Source organism: Excalfactoria chinensis, chromosome 4 (assembly GCF_039878825.1).
Source record: "Excalfactoria chinensis isolate bCotChi1 chromosome 4, bCotChi1.hap2, whole genome shotgun sequence".
In the NCBI taxonomy this organism is placed as follows: Eukaryota; Metazoa; Chordata; class Aves; order Galliformes; family Phasianidae; genus Excalfactoria; species Excalfactoria chinensis.
In genome coordinates, this window is record NC_092828.1 from 56,270,264 (window position 1) to 56,288,068 (window position 17,805).

Consider the following 17,805-nt stretch of genomic DNA (forward strand, 5'->3'; position numbering starts at 1 on the left):
TAAAATGTATTGGCTCCTGATCATGAACTGGAAAAAGTTCTAGGTCTTCACTACATAACTAGAATGCTATTTCTATGAATTCCTACATGAATTTTTTGTATGCATCTGTAGTGGAAATGCTAAGTCACAGCCTGAAGTGGTGATTGAAGACCTAGTGGGAAGACAGGAGTATTCAGGCGCATGCAATGTACCTGAGTGACTGGAAGGGGTGGAGCCAGAATCCACCCCTTCCCAGACCTCATTTAAGGGTTGGCAGTGGTAGTAAGTGTTTCTTGTTAGAGGTCCTTCCATACTGGAGGTCTTCTGAAGGTAAGCAGATTTTCTTCCTTTATGTCAGTGGCTGTTACATTTGGGTTTGTTCTTGTTTGCTGCATCCTAGGTTTGTGCTACACCACTTGTTGTAGTAGGCAGTATCGCTGTGCTTTCCTTCATGTTGTAGTACTACAACATCAAAGTATATATAGGTGTTACACTCAGAATATTGTGGTTTAACCCACTAAGCACTACAAAGTTTTCTTTTATTGAGCCTTATGTCAGGAACCTAGATGTAAATTGCTAGAGTGGCTAATAAAAATACAGTCTTCCTGGTCAACATTTCCATGTAAATAATACATCAAATATGAGGCCTATCTCATAAGGATGTGGTCTGACTTTGGCAGCAGTAGGATGTTGTATGCCGTCCTTATGGGTCTGAGAAGGTGATGTTTGTAAGGCTGTGTGGGGTCCTGCCCCAGGAGCTCCAGCAGCCTGCTCTGTAGCCAAGGAGAATGCAGGGATGCGTGCATGCCAGGTTAACCACGTCCAGCCAATCTTAAAATATACTGCAGATGATAATTGGTTTTAAAAATATTATGCAAGAAACTAAAACCTAATCACTCTAAGATATGGAAAGAAGACAATGGCTGCTTTTAACTTTCAGGCAGTGCTCATGACTCAGACAACTGCTACTGCCCATCTAACTTTAATTTTATCCCCCCAAATTTGCAGAAGTACATGTAAAGGTCAAAGTAAACAACCAGGAGGTATAAAATCCCATTTCCTTTTCAGTTGAACTGTCTCCAAAGTATTAAAACATGAACATATGCTGCAGTATTACTCACTACGTAAAAATACATATGTTAGTAGATATACAGTATAGTTAAAACACAAAATTATACAATCTACATATACTTGTATAAACCTGCAACAACATAATCTATCAACACACCCAATCAAATCCTATATATAAAAATATTTTCTTATTCTTTACCAGACACTAGACAAAAAGATACAGAACTTTCAGCTACATGCTTCTTGAAAATTTCATTACATTCATAAATAGAAAGCTCTTTTAAATCAGAGTCTATGGTGCTGCCAATTCCCAGGATTTCATTGAGGTCTCTCAATTTGCTGTTTTCTAAAGTTTCTACTCCTGAAACTCCAAATTCAGCTTTTAAAAATAGGAGGAGGCTGTCCTCACATTACGGAGGTGTCAGTATTAACACCTAAAAATTCAGTTACCAGGGACAGATAAAAAGAACTTCACTCAGTATTTAGAAAATATTACTTCTTGCTCTAACAGGAGAGGTTATCATTAATCCACCCAAATCTGCCAATACATTTTTAGGTACATTGCCTTCCAAATTACTGCGGTTTGAAATAAAATCTGAAAAACATCAGGGTATTTTGGCTTATTTTTAATTATTTATTAGAAAGTCAGTTTTCTAAACCTATCTTTTCCTAGCTGAAAGTTCCTTTAATTTTTAAAAAGCAGAGGAGTCTTGAAGGCTCAAGTTTGGTATACTTATTGATTTTTAAACCCTGAAAATAAAATTAAAAAAAAAAAAAAAAAGGGGGGGGGAGGGGGGGGTAGGAAGGCTGTTTTGTTATTACTTCAACTACAGGCAAAATATTTTCTTTGTATCTGCAAATCATGCACCTTCCTCAGCGACAGCTTAGGTCAGAGATCACAGTTTAAGCTAAGTACTTGCTGAAGGCTACCCTCTTTTATGCACTGTGATAAGAAAATATGACAATTAGCCATGGCAGTGGCTCATGCCTCTCAAATCTCAGCAGCCTCCAACCTAAACATGGTTTCTTGAAAGCCCTTTGATATTCCTTATCCCTTTACTAATTGTTGGCTTTAATTACTCTTATTTATTGAGAATACAGAGACTGACTATTATGGACTCTTGCAATCAAAGTGTCTCAAACAATGAGTCACATGACACTGAAAAGGCAACAGATTTTTTGGTCGTGCTTTGTCAAAATATTTTCCTCCATTTCACCCACTAGAAACTTTCCATCACTCTCTGCAGTGAAGATTCTCCTTGTAAGAAGTATGTTCAAAAGGAGTGCCTGCATACAAAAATCAGCTCTTAGACTCCATAGGAAAATGAGAGACGTTAATTTTCAAAAAGGTTTTAAATGTCTGTACAAAGTTAGATTTGCTGTCAGGCAGTGGAACAAAACCAATATTCTGTGCATGTTTTCAAGCTGACCCCGTACCAAGAAATTAATTTCAGACAAGTTGTGTGAATAGTTCTTGGCAGCTGATTGCAAAATAGCTCTGACTCTGATCCTAAGGGATACAGACTACAGGTGAAACCTTTAAAAAGGGGCATGCACATGTTCTTCTGTGATTTTAGTGATCTGAGGTTTCGCAGACACAGCCTGATTACTTTACCACTATCAAGATATAACACTAATTATAATTCCTGAAAAAAAGACTAAGTGTAATCACATAGGATCACAAAATCATTCATTTCAGTTTCTGGAGAGCATCTGACTTTCACAAGGATTGAAAGAAACAAGAAAGATTTTTTTTCTTCTCCAGGTTAACTTTGGATTTAATACATGCTTTCTAATAGTATTCAGCTAAATAATGTGATTGTAAAACAAACAAAAAAGCAACAACATTATCCATGAATCTAAGATTAAATACCCAAATTCATGGTTAACGGGTAAGTAGTCAGAGCGCTCACACATCTCATCTCCATTGCACTGAGGGATGTTTGGCACTTCTCTGAAATAGGACACTTCTATTTTTTTGTGTCCAAATATTACTGCAGAAACCCAAATGAGGCAGTCAGTTTGTAAATACTGCCACTTCTATCTTTCAGGCTCTCCATTCATTTATTATTTCATTGCCATTGACGTTCTTGGACAATTTTTAGATTCTTGACAGATTATCTGAAGTTTTCAGAGAGAAACTCCAAAAATCTGTAATTCTGTTTCTAGGCCTTTTGAAAAAATAAAATAAACCTCCAGAGTTATTAAAATAAATAAGTAAAAAATAAGAAGAGGGAAAGGGGGATATATACAGTGCCTTCATTCCAATGTCTATAGCATTTTTTTCCTTTTTTTTTTTTTTTTTTTTACTAGCTTAGGAAGGATTATTACTTAGTTAATTCTTGATTACTTCTTTTAACAGTGGAACAGGATTTAATAAGTCAGCACTCACCTTTTTCTGACCCTCTAAAGCCTACAGTTTACTATTCATAATGATGAGAAATAGCTTGGGTATTTGTTGCTCACAGATCTATATCTTCACGGACACCACAAACAATGTAAATCTTTTCCATTTATAAGCCTGATCATTTTTCCAATGTACTGAAGTGTTTGAATTTCCAAGGTCAGAAAATGATTAATCTTATTAAATGTTTGACACAATAAACTAAGCAAAACATCTTTTGATATTACAAAGAGAAGATAAAAGAATGAATTCTTATCTTTGTAATGCTTTAGCTGCATGACTTCGGGGTTCTTAGGCTATCATAATACAACGTTTATTAGAAGCCAAAACAAGGATCTCTTTCTTAAAGAAATATCAAAATGTAATTCAGAGAGCAATCTGATAGATATAACCTATTAAAATAAAAAGTACTGTACTTGCAAAATACTAGTAATGCTATGTAGGAAAAAAAAAGTATACAAACATTTAAATGAGAAACTCCTTTCTGGGCAAGACACTAGCACACTAACAATACAGATTTTTCAGTGGAATGTATAACAAATCTGGGAGACTTTTATTGAAAAATGGCCATGGGCAGCCATACTTTGGTTTTGGCTAAGCCTCAATCATCATGTTTTGATTTAGAAGGAGAAAACCCAAACCACCTGTGGTTTTCATTTTTAATTCATGGCCCATAGGAATAGAGACTTTACACTTTCCAATTTTTCCTACCCATATGCAGCCTCTTAATCAGAAAAATAATACTTTAAAGCTATTCCTACCCATGTGTAGAATTTAAAAGAGAATAAACTGGAAATATACGAAAGCAATCATCTGCACTGCCCATGAGCACACAGGAAGGATCTTGAAAAATCCAAATTCCCAACATGAGTATTGGTGATTGCCCTTTCAAGAGCACATCTGTTGCAGTTCCAGGGCTATCCAACTCAAGTTTAAATGTTGCTTACTTAATGAACAACAACGGAGATGGGTGAAATAGTCTAACACAGCTAGGAAATGACAGAAAATAAGCATTATCTATAAGGATATCCAGTGGTCTTGGAAAAGAGAGAGAACAAACGCCCTTACTCAATGAGAATCTAGACAGTAAGAGGCAGGGTACAGAAAGAACACTGCCCTGGAAAATCAAAGAGCGCAACAAAGGAAGGCATGCACACAACATCCAGATAGCTGGCAGATGGAGATTGAGCTTGAAGCAAGATTGTGAATAGTCTGAAATGTGGTAGCTCTGAAGAGGTACAGTTAATTCACAGTGGAATCCTTCTGTGAATGTACTTATACAAAGATGCACAAAACCAGAAAGATCAATCCAGCGCTGCCCATTTTGAAGGGAAAAGTACTTTTCCTGTGATAATCTACCACAGCAGACTTTCAAAGCCTCTATCCTTTGTCATACAATGAAATGCTGACATGCATTTCTTTTGTCTTAACCCACATCTAACTGGATCTCCAGCTGGCAGATGTTACTGGCATCTCTCTTTGAGAAAATACACGGGGTGATATCCAGATCCCTTTGAAGACAGTGGGAACCTTGCCATGGCCTTTAGGAGGGTGGTATTTTATGCACTTCCATTTGATAAGGGCAGCAAATTATTAGCAATAACTGGTTTTTAAATTCTGTGTCAAAATACAGTTATTTCCTTTCTTAGCTAGAGATAGGCTTGACTTTTTTTGCTATTGCACCCCTATTGCAGGCAACAAGTTTTCTATTATTTCAATGTATGCATAAACACAGACATGCATGTAAATATAACCTATGCAAGAATGTGTGTATTAAATATATTTTGCATTTTAACTACATTTAATAGAAATCTAGTCATGTGGGCATAGACTTTCCATTTATGGTTAAACCTTTTTTTTTTTTTTAATAAAAGGGATTTTTTTTTCACATAATTTAAGGGTAAATTAGTTAAAAAGTGAGGATATACATTTATGTATAAACACTGTAAAAATATAAGTGGAAACTCCTGATGTCTTTGAATTTCTCTTAAATGCATATAAACATAAGCATATGTATGATAGTAAAATACAGGGAAAAAAAAAAAATCACTAAATACCACAACTTCTTTGTAGAAGTTGTAATGAAGAAAGGAGAGACCACAATGGCAATCAATAGCTTTATGAACTATTCTGTGGTCAGAGACTCAATCATACGAACCAGTCATGACAAAATTATAGCTTAAGGCCCTGGTAAAAGCACCATAAATTCCAGAGAGACTCATCACATTAGTGAAATGACTAATATTCATGTTTGTAGGCGGAGATCTTTTGTTATAATGAATTACCATAGTATTCTGTAAAACCTGCAGTGGCATTTTTCTCCAAAAATTGATGTCTTCTATTTATTTCTGTGAAAGCTACAACAGACACAAAGAGCACAATAACACTATTTGATAGAGCCAATTTTCCACTACAAAACACTATTTTTCCACATAGCCACCATCATTAGCTATACATTTTCACCTGCAATAGACAAGAGCCTGCATGCTGTGCACATAAAAATCTGCACTAGTGGAGGTGTTCCACTGCTGCTGTCACCAGTGCTGAAATGCACCATTCACTGTCTCACTGCACTTACCTCTGTAAATATCCAGCAAACATCGATGAATGTCTGTAGGTGCCAGTTATTCCTCACTGAGGAGTTCAGTGACACACCTTTACTTCATATTCATGTCCATGTCAGGCACCATTTTGTCAGAGTGCCCCCCTGCTGCTATCTGTCAGGGAGCAACAATGGAATTGAATATAGGCAGGAAGGTTTAACATCTAATGTCATACTACCAACACCCACCTTTGATGCTGTAGGCCAAAATAATAAAAAGGAGGCATTACTTTCAGAGCAGCTCTTGTGTTGAGCCATTTTCTCCTTTTCCTATATTACTCCTTCAATCTTTAAGCAGTCATACATCCACCTGATTTTAATAAGGATTTTGCCTCGAGTTATGCATCAAGATGGGATCTCTTGCAGTTAGTAATGTTTTATTTATGCCTTAGTGATTTGCCATCTTCAAGATACCAAATAACGTGTTCCATTGACAAAAACAGATAGCAATTCTTTCCACAGAAGTGGCTGAGAAATTTTAGGTGACTGAGCCCAGCAATTTTATGAAAAGGATAAATTTTATCCAAGTCTCACAAATGAGGAAGCTGAAGCAAAAAAAAATTGCTTGACAGGTGATATACTTGACAAGAATACCAGCAATGTCATGAAAGAACTGAAACTAGATCTAAATTCTCAATCTTTCAAGGAGGAAACGGCATAGCATACAAGTTTGTCTCTGATTTTACTGAATCTGGAGCATCATAGTTATTCCATTAGCTGCCCACATACACCATTCAGCTGCTGACCCAGTTCATGGTAAAGCAGACATTCCAGTTAAAGAGAATGCGTTGAAACACCGTGTCAGATCACTTTCCATAGTAAAACAGGTCTACTAGAAGCTCAGTTTCAATCACCTGTAAACCTTCTACTTCTTATTTACATCTGTAGAAAAGAAAACACAGAAAAATTGGAAGACAGATCAGTTCTGGGGCAATGAAAAACCCAGCTGCTACATTAATGGTACCTTCCTTAGCTGATGCTGCCAGGAAGGCCTGGGGTGTAGAGGAGTCGGGGGAGAAGAGTTTTGAAGCTGTTTTGGTGCAATGCTAGAAAATAATATGGAAAAGCTATTTGTACACACAAGAAAAAAAGCAACATATAGAGAGAAAATAAAATAAATAAATAAATCAAGCATTCCTACACAATATAATTGAAATTCTTCATCATTTTTATCATGCTGACTTGCTTACATTCATGTGGTTTTAGTCTCACAGATGTTCTGGAGGATAGGACATGTAATATGGCTCCATAGTTTTCTAGCCACAGAATATCCAAAATATATAACCAGGAAATCACTTGCAGTCTGTGTGGGGTTTGGCAGATGGTATTTCTAAAAATGCAAATATTCAATATGGAGGTAGTAGAGAAGATGGATTTCACAAGGGAACAGTGCAACTCTTTATATGGAGTGTAAACTTTACACAGTATTCCAATATAGAACTGGTGAGCACTGTTAAAAAAGTTTCCAATGAATATTCATTTCAGTTTATAAACATATTCTCTTCAACTGTTTCAATGCCCTCTTTGTGTTTGCTTACTGTGCATGTTCTAGCTTTTGCATTTTCTGGCAAGAATGTTTGTAGAAACAGCAAATTTTAAGCAAGTATTAGAGAATGTATGTGGGAAATGAATTTTTAATTTGGAAATATGGGTGCTGGCTCCAGAAATTTATTCCAAACAGGTATCCTCATCCATTCAAGAGAGGAATGAATGTGATCTGCAAGATCAAAACTAGCTTAGATTGAATTTCTGTTGTTGAATGCTTAAAAGCACATGTACTAGCAGCGCATCATTTTACATTTTGGTCAGATGAGACAAAATGAGAAAGTAGTGCTTTCTCCTGCTAAGTAACTTGCACGCAGCAGAGGGAAATCAGCCAGGAAATAGGAATGTATAGGTTATTGTCTGAGCTGCATCCTAGTTTCTGTTGAGATGATAGCCAGCCTGATAGAGAGAAAGACTGCCTCAAGTGTGGGGCAGTCTCCTAGTCAAACTCTGTAGGCTACAACCAAGATTTTCCAGTAATGAGAGCTGCACTGAGCATCTGTCCCTTCGCTCTGGAGAGCAGTTTCTGGACACAGCGGAAAGGAAGCCACTCTCACTACTGAGAGAAGGTACTGTGCCACTGATGGAGCAATCCTATCCACTGCTAGCAATGCAGAGAATCTGCTCCTCCTTTTCTGCAGTTGGTTGGAAAGTCCTGAGGCAAGCATCAAGTCTCCCAGTTCCATTTAGCTGAAGCAATCTCTAGCATCAGTTTTCTTTGCCTAACAAGCCAGCCCCACAAAACCATGTAGCTCCAGGTTCTCATGGCTTTCAAAGTAAAACCATAAATATAAAATACAAATGTATGAAATATATGAAATACAAAAATGTTTTGGACCAAGATTTGCTCATGTGGGATGTGAATGACATAAAATTCTTGGTAATGACAGTTTAGGTTTGGATGATAGTAAGCGCAGAAAAGAGAAGGCAGACTTCATGCGATGGGAGATTTCACTTTAAGTGGAAGTGTTGCACAGCTGCATTTGCCATTTTAATATACCATAAAATACATAAATCCAAGTTTCTAACTTGTGTAAGCAATTACTATTCCATCAAGTCGATTTACTGTGGAACTGAAACATATCATCCATGTGGCATTTCTACCAGAAACAGACTAGATTCTCTGCCTGTATAGACTAATAGTTTTATAACTCATAAATGTATTTACTGGGGAAAAAGATAGAGCAGAGAGAAGGCAGAAATTCATGTCCTCACAGAAAACTGTTGTAAACTTTAAGAAAAATACGATTTTTTAATGCAAATTTTTCTTTTGTATACAGCCACCACAAAACTGTAAGTGTATGTATATGCATCTTAAGCACAGTGCTCTATAGAATGTTTTAATCTTCTGAGAGAATGTCTAACTTAAGTTGTGCAGGATTTGAAGGATAGGTGTTATGTTCAATGCCTATTTCTTCTCATTTATTTATTTATTTAGCTTTAACTTTTGCATGGCTTCCCAATTCATATTTTGTCGAAGGAAAGTCATAGAACAGAGAAAAAAATCTGTCTCTGGATTGCTGACTTTAGTAACGGGTCAGTTTCTTTCCAAGCCACATCAAGCTCAGACAGCTTTCTGGCAATTTTAGCTCAGCTGCAAACAGCCAAGATCATGTGAGATGATCCAAAAGATTCCTAAAATATTAGATATGCCTATATATATATATTTCAGACTAAATATTTTCATGAATGTAATCACATGAAAGAAAAAACCTAACTCATATGAAAACCTGGATTTATGTATGTTAGACTCTACTTATAAACTAATAAGCTGTATAAATTGGATTGCCTGTTTCTTAGTGGCCTACACTGACTTTTTCAACTGCAGTAAAATCCGGTTACAATGAGGTTATATCCCACACTGTATCAGTAATTATTTGCCACTTTGAAAAGACCACGTGGTCTGTTACAATGAGAATCCATCTTCTCTGGTGAGTCTGATCCACAGCTGTTGAGGTTTCTGAAGTAGAGGTCATTATGCTCACTGCTTTGTAATGAATTTGTGGACAATTTGTACAGAAGTTGTTGCCTCTTCAAAAACAAATATCAATACAAATTTCTGTGGATCTACAAATAACAACTTTTTTTTAAAATCTTGCCACAAAAAGTAACCTGACCCTTTTCTTTATTTTTCATCCTACTATTTGTAATTAGTATAAAGACCTAACCTATATTTGTGTGTATGAGTAGGACATTTTCAATGCAAAATATCGTGTCTCTTTTTCATTCATAATGAATGAACACAGTGAACAGTGTTGTAAATCAGTAGGTATTTGTATTCACACATAGAAAACCATTCTTGAACCCACAATTCCAAGTAACCACATTCCAAAGCATGAACTTCCAGTGGCATGCTACTCAGTTTTGGAACAACAACCCCTGAAGAACTTCTGAACTCAGCGTGCCCTGTGACCCAGGTTCCAGGACTTCTCATTCACACACTGATGCTGGCCCCAGTTAAGTCAGTGAGATTAGTGAGCTTCTACAGTGATGGTCCTCTCTCACTGCACTGTAACAGCTCCTGGTTCCTGAGCTCTCTTCATTCCATACAGCCATCACAGTATAGGCTACTTGGCTGAGACATGGAGCCATAACAGCACATTGCAGACCTGAAGCATGTGGGAGTGTGACATTTCTTGGTTTTGAAATGCCTTTTTAAAGGAAGAGCAGCTACAAAGAAATAATTTGAGGTCAGGGAGTTCTTTCTGTGCAAAAGAATAAATTAGTGTTAGCCTTTCAGCCTGAGATGCAAGTATCTGTGACAATGAACACAGTTTAAAATTTTCAGTTGTTCTTATATCACAGTATTGGAATTAAAGCTATGCTTTTAGTACATTTTCCAAGGAATTTTTAAGTAAGAAGGGCTGATCAATGTGAGAAGTGTAATAATCAGCACAAATATGACTCGTGTTGCTACTGGAGTAAACAGGGATGATAAACAGACTCCATCAGACTTGATTTTCTTATTACTTATTGCAGTTTTTCTCCAGAATAACGCAGCTGGACCTCTCTGAAGTTTCTCTATTTAAATGGCAACTGATAGTAGAATTCAGATATAGATTTACATACCTTTTCCCTGTTATTCACACTATTACAATAGAAATCGATATCTTACAGTAGAGATTTTTTCAGTGTCTTAAAGGCTGAATAGGTTTGCTTCCATAATTTTGAAAAAAATAAAATAAAATTGTTTTTTGCGTTCACAAAGTGCATAAAAGCCATAATGGCTTTCATTTTAAAATGGATGAAGATAAACCAAATGGGTAGCTCCCATGCCTCCTATAGTCCATGGCTAAGCACCCTCTAGAAGTGAAATCATGCATCAGGGAAATGTGTGCCTGATGTTTTTCCTCGCAAGCAAACAGTAGAGATCTGGATACAAGAGGCTGCAAAACTGCAGAAATACGTGAAGTGCTCAATGATGTAAGCATTGCCGAGGACCAGAATACATGCTTTTTCAGATAGAAGAACATACCACATTCCTTTTTTCTTCCTGTGGGAGGTCAGTGTTTATATTGCAGTTGTGCCTGCCAGGGAGAACATTTTTCACTTGTTCTTCTTCCAGTTGCTAATCTGCACGTTCTTTTGCCTTCACTTCAGGAATGGTTTGTCTGAGCCTTTCCAGCATTACTAGCATTGGACTAAGACATTTCCACATATTCATACTGCTTCACTGTCACCACTCTGCAGCAGGCACAGGATGGAAAGTTTGGGGCCACCCACTGGAAGAAAGACAATGAGGTACTGGAGTATGTTCAGAGAATCACAATGAAGATGTGAAGGGTCTGGACCACACATCTTATGGAAAGTGGCTAATGGAACTGGGTTTGCTCTGTCTGGAGAAGGGGAAGCTCAGGGGAGCCCTTATTGTTCTCTACAACTACCTGAAGGGAGGTTGTGGTGGGAGTCAGCTTCTTCTTCCAGGTAAGGGCAATGGCTTCAAGCTGCACCAGGGGAGGTTCAGTTTAGATATTTGGAATAATTTCTTCTCAGAAAGACTGTTGGGACACTGGAACAGGCTGCCCAAGAAGCTGGTGGAATCACTGTCCCTGGAGGTGTTCAGTAATCATGCAGATGTGGCACTGAGTGACATGGTCTGGAGCATTCACAGGCATGACAGAGATGGTGATCTTAACTGGCCTTTCCAACCTTAATGATTCTATGATTCTATGCCTGCCTTGGGTCCTGTACCAGCCATAGGACTGGCTTTTGTAGACAGGGTCTGAAATCACTCCAACAGCAGTTACTTATCAGGCAACTGAGAGCTCATTCTCCCTTGGTCCTTACTGCTGACCTACCTGGAGACCTGGAAAGTCCCCTGCTCTCCACACTCGCCCCATCCCCAGCTGGGTTCTGTGGGATAGCACAGATGTACCCAAAGCTGCTCATAAAGTTCCTGGATTGCCATGGTTTTACCTTTGCCTTGTGTCAGGAAAAAGGCAGGCAAGTAACCGAACAGCAGAACATCCTTTTAAAGATACTTCCAGGTCATCTCCTGACGGTGTTTGATATACATTTCTCCATTTGATATCTATTACCCTATCCCTAATCAGGCTGCAGAAGAAAAGGAAATATCAAGAGTTTCTCCTACAAACTTCACACAAGCTTGAAACAAGGACAAACAGAGCAAGAACTCAGGAATGGGACTTTTCCACCCAAACGCCCTCAGGCTTTCACCTGCAAGAGTAAAGCTAACTATTGCTGGATGCAAAACCGACACCAACCAGCTCATTCAGGTCTTTTCCATTCATGCTGTCCCCATAAAAAGCAATGCATTAACTTCTGGGTTAGACCATGCCCTATTCCTGCCCTGCTCACTACTGGCTGTAGTCAGAGCATGGCCTACACCGGCTTCCAGTCCCCCTGCCAGAAGGTCACTGATCATGCCAGCTCTCCACAAGGATCCTACTGCTCACTGAGTGCATATCAGACCCAAAGCACATGTTTGCAGCTGGGAGGGGAAACCAACCTGAGCAGCACCAAGCTGCTCTCAGTTACCCTGTGGTTCTGTGGGGAGATCTTAACTGAGCGCTTCCTGGTTTTCTAATGTTTGCTCATTTTTTGTTGTTTTTTTTTTTTTTTCTCCTACATCCCAGGAGGTGCAAGCTGAAGGAGGTATTGTGAGAGACTGAAGCCAAAACTCCATCTTGATAACATTTTTATGGGGGTGAAACTACAAAGAGTAACTCAGCAGTTGCCAGCAAGGCTGTGTTAGCATGAGAGAATAGCCAGAAGCAGGCAAGTAACATTCATGCTGAAAATATGATTGATCATTTCTTTTTTCTTTCTTTCCTGCAGCTCTCCTGCAAATTCAGCCTCAGTGAGGTGAGACTTGAACTGGGGCTGAGCTCAGTCTGCAGAGGTAGCTGCACTGGTTTCCCTCACTCACTGTTCTATGTAGGAAGCCCATAGCAGACCTGTAGGCTTGCAGGCAACGTGCTGCCTGGTTTTTCACATACAAATGACAGGAATAGACACTGGTCATTTTTGGGATTTCATCCAACAGATGAGTCAGCTCATTCATGCACGTGCCAGACAGCTGAGAGAGCTAACAGATCACTTTCTGCTTAGGAAGTGCAGTGTCCATTAATAAAGGTCACTTTGCCTTTGTTTCGAGAAGAGCAGAGGGATTTTCAGACAGGCACAGAGCTGAGCTACTGCTCACCTTAAGATTGGTGGCTTCACAGTGCACTTGTCTCACACTCAGAGAAAACGTAACGACCAGCAACCAAGTTACAGGCACTGTAATGGTATGCAACCATATTAGGTCATACTGATTTGTCCTTTTTGCAGGTACTGTATATAAGTTGAATGAAAGTACATTTATGCAATTTACTTAAATTTAACATCTGATTTGCATATTCAAGTATCTACCAAAGAATTTTTCTCCAAGTAGGGCTTTAGACAAAAAAGAATTAGTATGGAATTTGGAAAATATATTAAGAACTTTTTCTTAATTCTTTAAGTTCCCTGCTGCTTACAGGAATTAAGTATGGAAACAACATCTGTGTAATATTGTGAAGAATTTCAAAAGGGCTTCTCAAAAAGGGCTGACACAATCTTACTCCTTTTAGAAGAGGATATGAAATGAATTGCTTACTTTGGCTATTGCACGCACTCCCTTTCCCCAGTAGCAGAACCAAGAGGTAGTGTGGCATGTTTGAGACTTTTGTATAGGGAGTCCTTCAAATATTTTTCACTGTTTGCAATAGGACCTAAGAGAGGTCCCCTCCCACAAACTTAACGAAAGAAGCTGTTACATTAAAGCTTCACTTAAGTGAATGAATAATAGATTAATACAATCTCATGATTAATTATTTACATCATGTCTTTGCATATGACCCTAATTGCTGACAGTGGTAAATAAGTAAAATACATATAAGGACTTTTTAAAAATCACAGACACTTTAAAAATCTTAATTACTTATAGAAAAATGATATTGTTATACAATCCAATTAGTATTAGACTTGTAAGACCTAATCAGAGAATTATCAGCAAGTTTAAAGACATGTAAAATGTCATTTGACTGTAGGCAACACTTTCGCCAGTGTAAATACCAAAGGCTGCTACCCTCTTCCTGCCACTGCATAGTTAGCAAAGAGTTATTAGCCAGAACTATTCACCCACCCAGAATCTTGTAACTCCATCCTTCAACAAACAGTCACATAAAGTTGAATTTTAGGTCAGATGGACTTTAGACATCACCTTAATTATATTTTCAGAATTTATCCTAATGAAATTTGTTTTATATAGACTCAGTGGCTACTGTCGTGTGAACAAACATTACATTTTTCTGCTATTTTTCAGAAATATTCTAACTAGTTATAAGTTAGAAGCTTGGCTGAAGAAGTTGTGTTTTTCATCTGAAAGGGGACAGACTGATTTGAGATGAGGCTGAATGTTACATAAAGACAGCCCCTCTTAGGGAAGCTAATAATGAAGTTCTTGTCAACTTGTAATTAGAAGAGTAGTGAAAATAGCTGCATTATAAGAAACAGTCATTGTAAACACTGTCTGAGCTAGGCTCACTAAGCAAGACTATATAATGCGTGTCTCTTCTTCCTCACTTCAGGCATGCCCATCTACTTGCCTGGTTGCTCTCAGCTCCTTTGTCTCATGATTGGGCCTTGCTGCACCAATGCCGCACTGAACTGCCATCATCTACCACAGGCACAGATGAATACTTTGGGATGCAGAGTCTGGCCAAGGGGACACCATCATCCTGTGAATTCAAAGGTACGAGCAGCTTCTGTGATCTGTGGTATAGGATATCACTTTGTCAGGGAGCTACTTGCAAACGCTAATTCTGCTTACCAGAAAATTGTTGTGATGGCAGCTCCACCTGGGCACTATTGCATTTGGATTGGAATCAAGCTGTCAGATATAGTTCTTTATCTAGAAGTTAGTTTTAATCCAAATGGGGACATAGAGCCACAGTTACGTTGTAAAAACACAGATTCAAAATTTTTAGGCACTTTGACCAGCTGTACTTGAAATACTGTAAATGTGAAACCTTGCCCTGTTTGCTTTTGCAGACTTGCATCCCAGTTGAGGACAGCTCTTGTCTCCACTCTGCAGAAGTTTTTGGCACAAATCTCCTGAAGACAGGGAAGGAAAGCACAAGGAAGGGTAGCAAAGTCAGTGGTCTCACAGCTACAGAACTCTGCTCTTCTACACAGACCATCCCTGACCTGACCCCAGGGGATGCTTGGTGTAGGCAGGGAGAGCTGTGGCCACAAATGTCCCCATGCCAGCTCACACGAGCATGCTGTGGCCTTGTTTTCTCTGTACATCCTTCATACCTGGTGCTGTAGTTTGGCTCACCCTTCACTGTCCAGTTTGACAGCAGAAGTGGAGTTCACTGAAGAGATTATTTGTACCAGGAATATTTCCACGTGCCACGCCAGAATCCAACAATGCTCTTTCAAAATAATTCTGTCTAGTAAAATCAGCCAGCTGAAAGGCATTTTGCACAGTATCTAAAATGTAAATAGAATGGACAGTTGGCTGTTTATTATTATGCATTTGTATGGATACATAATCATTGGGCAAATCCAAAACACATATGTACTTCAGAAAATAAAACAGATGAATGTAAAAATTATTTACATTAAAATAGCTGTTCCACACAAGTGTGTTTTACAGGAACTGGTCAGGAAATAAAAGATGCCTGTATCTCACTATGGTGTATTAAAACTCTGTAGTTTCTCACACGTTTCATATTTGCAGGAATTGTCCCCAGTGAAGCTAGCAAGATTCAGCCCTCCAGGATCAAGCCCTCAATTTGTACATTAACAGAGTACTTCAGACTCCAGAATATTTAATCTTCTGTAACTAAAATTTTCCCAATAGTATCACAAATACTTTATGAAAAATAAATATTTAGACAAGATAATGTATATTAATGTGGAATCTATTTAACATTGATTCTTTCCATTACAACTCGTCTAATGCCATGGGCTGATTAGATCAACTTGTATACACATCAGCAAGGCTTGCAGCCATCAGATTTATCCTTAGGGTACTAACTTCTAAAACTGTAAGTTTTGGGAATTATTAAATTTAAATAAAAAGCCTTCTATTCTCCATTCATCATTCAACCTTCCATTTCAAAAGATAAAATTAGTTCAAATCACAAAAATAAAAATAGCATTAATAATAAAAATATTAGAAGAGCTCCAACAGTCTGATCAGAAAATGTTTTCCTCACTTGTGCCATGGACAGCAGAAGCAGTAGCCTGAACAGACAGAGGAACAGCAGTGCCTTTTATCCACCTGTGCATGCATATTACCTTGTCACCTGAGAGCCACGGATACTCAAGGCCTTGCCGGAACCCCCTGACCCATGAATACCACATGGGCAGTCCCAGGGGCAGCAGACTGGAGGTTTCTGACCCAGCCCTTTCCTCAGTGCAGCTCCTGCTGGGCTCACTGAGCAAGCTGGCAGTACTTCCCTGGAATTGGGATGCCTTTTACTGCAAAGAACAGGAAGCCAAGGGTCATATAACGTGGAAAACCCTCTGCCGGGGCCCTGAGGCTAAATGTCTTGGAGCCAGAAGCCCGGATAAAAAAGCCAAAGAAGCCTTTGAGCCCAGAAAAGGATTAAATGGATTTACTGGGTCCAGAGAAAAGCCAAGCAGAAACAAGGAAAAAACACACTTTCTTGTTCTCTTCATCTCACTGCTATTTAAGAGAGAAGAAATATGAGTTACAATGAACTGAGAAAGGTTTCTCATCTGTGTGTGTGTGGAAGGAAAAAAAAAAAAAGATATTTGTGCTTATTTTATGTCGTTCAATAAAACAGCCCGGGAAAGGGATAGTCAATAGATTTCTATATGAGCAGCTGGAAAAGGGAAACTGCCTAAGCTAGCAGTCACATGCTAGTTCGTGCTGGAGAAATAGTTATTTCAGACTATATTGTTAGTGGCCATTTTCTGACATGCTGCGTTTGGGTAAAGGCTGGCTGTGCTGCAGCCATGTTATTCAGGAACCACAGAACTTCCTACATCCTGATGATGGCTGCAACGTTGCATGTGCGAGCGGATGCAGCATGAATAGCTCTTCTGTTTCTCTTACAATCTCTGTGCTTCTTAAACATCAATAAATGCCCTTGATCCACAGCACTTCTTAAAAGATACACCGTGTATGCATCTACTGTCTTCATTTATATTTGTATTTAGCTTGCAATCTTTTAATATTCTGTCTGCTTATCTGTAGGAGACGCTTTAATAATCTAATGTGAATAATATTGATATCTAAGGGATGTGCGGAAATTTGTGTGAATTTCTGCTGTTATTTGTTTATTTGTTCGAAGAGCAATACTGTGTAGGCCTCCAGTTCTGTTTAAATATTAGCCGAATATAGAAAATGCCCCCAGTTTATCAGATAGTGTCCCAAGGAGAGCTTTGAAACACAGCAGAAGTTGTTCTGTAGCTCTCAGTATCAGACTCTCGCTGAAATTTCCATCCATTCCTAGGAAATCATTTTTGTTTTCCTCTAACATATGCGTGGCCTCATCATTTCTGCTGTGCTTCTCCATCAGCCAGAAGATTTTACCAGTGTTAAAAGCTGTTTGTGAGTCTTTGGATATCTCTTCTTTGCCCTCTGGGGGCTGTTCCCTTTTTGAAGCACAGGCAGAGACCTGTTTCGGAAGACATGCACGTCCACACATCTTTGTATATTCAAGGCCACGTTTGTTTGTGT

The 17,805-nt window shown here is 38.5% G+C and overlaps 1 long non-coding RNA gene across 2 annotated transcripts; it reads left to right on the plus strand.

Annotated features, from left to right (window-relative positions):
* Nucleotides 1–284: 284 nt before the first annotated feature.
* Nucleotides 285–15,800, plus strand: LOC140252137 (uncharacterized). Of its 2 annotated transcripts, XR_011903544.1 has the most exons (5): nt 285–309; nt 11,202–11,342; nt 12,698–12,839; nt 14,675–14,838; nt 15,138–15,800. It is a non-coding gene; the product is annotated as an uncharacterized lncRNA (long non-coding RNA). The 2 variants fall into 2 exon arrangements; XR_011903545.1 differs by lacking the exon at nt 11,202–11,342.
* The last annotated feature ends 2,005 nt before the right edge of the window (nt 15,801–17,805 follow it).